Source organism: Marmota marmota, unplaced genomic scaffold, assembly GCF_001458135.2.
Source record: "Marmota marmota marmota unplaced genomic scaffold, marMar, whole genome shotgun sequence".
Lineage (NCBI taxonomy): Eukaryota > Metazoa > Chordata > Mammalia > Rodentia > Sciuridae > Marmota > Marmota marmota.
In genome coordinates, this window is record NW_025999853.1 from 15,960,416 (window position 1) to 15,964,250 (window position 3,835).

The 3,835-nt window shown below is 40.1% G+C and overlaps 1 long non-coding RNA gene across 1 annotated transcript in view; it reads right to left on the bottom strand.

Annotated features, from left to right (window-relative positions):
• The window catches only part of LOC125617015, a 6,181-nt gene extending 5,674 nt beyond the window's left edge, over positions 1 to 507 (bottom strand). The window contains exon 1 of the long non-coding RNA XR_007347875.1: positions 376 to 507. This is a non-coding gene — a long non-coding RNA (uncharacterized LOC125617015). The remainder of the gene's footprint in view (positions 1 to 375) is intronic.
• Positions 508 to 3,835: the final 3,328 nt, after the last annotated feature.

Sequence of the window (3,835 nt, forward strand, 5' to 3'; positions counted from 1 at the left end):
GATTCCCTCCCCGCCAGGGCGCGCCCTCAGCCTGGAGGCGAGGGAATCCCGCCACCCGCTGCACCCGGCGCTGGAGGTCTCCATGCCGGGCTCTGCCACCCTCGCTCCCAACCTCTCGGCTCCGCCGCGTGTCTCGCCCTCGGGAGGCTGCGGGCCCGCTTCTGCTCAGTGAAAAGTCAGTCTTCGCACTGCCTCTCCGGAGTTTCGAGCCCTTCGGAGCAGGCGCCCTCGCCATTGTTTGCAGTGTAATTTGCCGTTGCTGATTTTGGCTGTGGGCGAAAATAGCTCTTCCAGGCAGACTGCGGGACGAGCCCTATAGAGCTTCAATTTAAAGACGGAGGCCGCAGCCAGAGCGCTGGTCTCTCCGGGAAATACCTGTGTCCTCCCTGGCAGCTTAATCCGCGAGGCTGGATAAGAGGCTCCGAAATCTGTTCGCCTCGTGGCTGATTGAAGCGCCATTTAAAATGTAGTACCTCCTCCACCCTGGCATCTGTTCTGGAAAGAAATACCTGGAGTTGTGCTTGTCCGAGAGAACTGGGGATCTGGGTGTCAGCTTCCCTGTATAAAGTTCAAGGAGGTAGAACAGGATCACTTTCAGGCCTGCCACCTTCACTATCCAAAGATAAACCAGATGGAGATAGTAACAACAGTGAAAGGAATGGTTGTGACCCTTCTGCAGGATTCCAATGTTCAGTCATAGTCCCAAGTAGTCATCAGTTACCTTAGAAGTGAAGTAATTAGCCCCTGGAACATTTGCCTTTTTTCTTTTTGGCACATGTTAATTTAACAAGATAATTTCAAGTTTTGGCAGTTTGAATATATTTGGTGGAATAATACCTCTTGTCTTCCCACTTACCCCTATTCCTCCCCTTTCTTTAAAAGCTCATAACTTGTTATGAAAATAACCAGAAACACTGTTTGGAAGAGAACGACTTTTGGTTACCTACAGTTAGAAGTTTTTTTAAGGGTGACTGCTTAATAATACAGCTAACCGAAGATGTTTTTCTAATTTGTGATTGTGCAGAGTCTATAAAGTTAGTGTTGCAGTTGACAGAAGAAATTTCAGACTTAAAAAAATGTAGAGGCTTGGTTTCTCTTGGCATAACTGTGCTAATATTTGTGTAAACAGTACGATTGTGTAAACAATTATTTCAAGGGATGGATGGCCCAGCTCATTTAAGCAATTGGTAGAATTCATGAAACTTTGGAAAACTCACTTTTAAAACAGGTGAGAAAGTCTCTACTTAAAGTACTTAGATGGAAAGTGTAACTGAACTGCAGGAGGAGTTTATCTCTGCTGTTTCTGTCATAGTTTGACTTCCACATCTATGTTCTGTGAAAGTGCCATCACTGTATTGGACTGGGCATACTTATTTTCTTTAAAAGTCTGCTCACATGCTATATGTGCTACATTGTTTTGTTAGCATGGAGATACCTGATTTGAAATAGGGTGTGTTTAAAAACCAACTTAGACTTTGTATGTACCACTTTTCCTAAATTTGTCTACTGGGGAAATGAGACATCCAGTGAGAACTAGAAGAAAGGCAGAGAGGGTGACTAGAACTTTAGTAGAAAAGATCACAGGTTCTATAGTAGCAGTGCTGGACTTCTTGAGGGTCCAGACTAAACTTCTTACCTTTCTGCTCTTAGGGGTTTTATTGTTGACATTGTGAGGAATCAGGAGAACTAGTGAAATCTTGCAAACTCTAAAGAACTTTTCTCCAGTGGGCCTGATGCAATTTTTTTTAGAACAGTAACTTTATTTTATTTCTTTAACATGTTGCTGAGGATTGAACCTAGGGTCTCGTATGTACTAGGCAAGTGCTCTACCACTGAGCTATAGTCCCAGCCCCAAGGGTCTGATGTAATTTTGAACCTGTCCTTAAGGCTGCATTAAGTCTACTCTAATGAAGGGAAAGCAAAAGCAGTTTCCCTGCATAGGAAGTATTCATTCCATGATTTTAGCTTCTGTTTTGTGGAACTCAATTAGGTGCAGCTATAAAGACATTTCATATTTACACCCAGAGAGTACGTGATGTAAAAGGGAGACATCAGATGGTATTAGGGATTAATTTTTCAATGGCACCCTCTCCTTGGGAATAAACTAGTGTAAATTAGGATTTAAACCCTAATGGTCTCATTTGATAAATTAGCTTCCCTAAAATAACAATTGGGGATGCCTAGGAAGAGATGATGAATTTTTTAGTAATATGCAGTTTCCTCCCAGATAGGAGCCACTCTTTTGAGAACATGTTCTTTGTTATCAAATGGTCATTTTTTAAAAAAAAATTCAAAGTTGATACCCTGTTGAGATAACAGGAAAAATACACACATCTCTTTTGCTAGGCTTGTTTAAGCCTCTGTAACTGGAATAATAATGAGGCAGTGTGCTATTTTAATATTGCAAAAGTCTATTTTTATAGTCAGGTGGACTGACCTAGATCCCCCCTCACCTTCAGCAAAAATGTAATGAAACTAATGAATTATGTGATTGTGTCTAAGCTAACAAGTCAGAATCATTCACATTTTAAAATTTTATCTTGTAAAACTCAGAAATAGTGCTTGTTAGCTTGACATACATAATACATCTCTACTTTAAAAGAAAGAGCATACATAATTAAAATCCTTTTTTTTTTTCTTGTCCTAGATTATTAAAGCTTATCATCTTTTTAAGAATATGGGCAGTCTTCTTTCTTTACAGTAACTGGTTTATTTTTCATGTTAAAAATTACGTGTGAATCAAATTCTTGTTAGTACAGTTTTCATTTAAATGTTTGAAAGTGCCACTTCCAGCCATTTGAGTGTAGCTATGAGCAACTGGGGCTCCAGGTTTAGGCCACTCTGGATCATGTTCTTGCTCTTCACAGTTACCAATTGGTCACCAAGACAGTGTCCTAAATAATCTTTCTGAGCCTGTAGTTAGCCATCTATTTAAAAAAAAAAAAAGAGGTGATGAGCCAGGTAGGATGGTACACACCTGTAATTCTAGTTTGAAAACTGAGGCTGAATTGTAAATTTGAGGCCAGCCTTGGCAACTTAGACCCTGACTCAGATTAAAAAGGGGCTGGAGATGTAGCTCAGTAATAAAGTGCCCCTAAGTTCTTCAGTTCCAAAAATAATTAATTAATTTAAAAAACGAAAGAGTTTAAGGCCGGGCTGGTTAACTTAGTGAGACCCTACCTCAAAATAAAAATAGGACTAAACATGTATTAAACATGTTTAATACATGTACTAAACATGCTCGTATAGTACTTGTCCAGCATGCACAAGCGTATGGGGTTCAATTCCCCAGAACTGAAAAGAAAAAAAAAAAACTTGGAAAATAAATAAAAATTATGATATTAGTCCATTCTTCAGGGAGTGACTATGAGTCTTACATAAGAGTGTTATTTAAAAAAAAAAAGTTAAGATTGAGCCAGATGTGGTGCACATCTATAATCCCAGCAACTTGGGAAACTGAGGCAGGAGGTTTAAAAGTTTGAGGCTAGCCTCAGCAACTTAGTGAGACCCTGGCTCACTAGTTAAGCACCCCTGGGTTCAATCCTCAGTACAAAAATAAATAAATAAATAAAGATTGTGTGCACTCAAATGTTAGCTATTTTTATCTGTATGTAAGGTGAATTTTTTTCTTATTCTGTTGGTGCCTTGATTACTCAGAACTGCTAGTCATTTTGAGTGCCTGCTTTCCCCCATCTCTCTAACCTAGGTCTTTCTCTGACATTTTTCTGGAATTGGTTTCTTCCTTCTGTACCCCTAGTCACCACCTACCCAGTTCAGCCATAAGGACCTTCACTAACTTCTATCCATCGTACCTGTAAGGACCCAGGTTATTTTC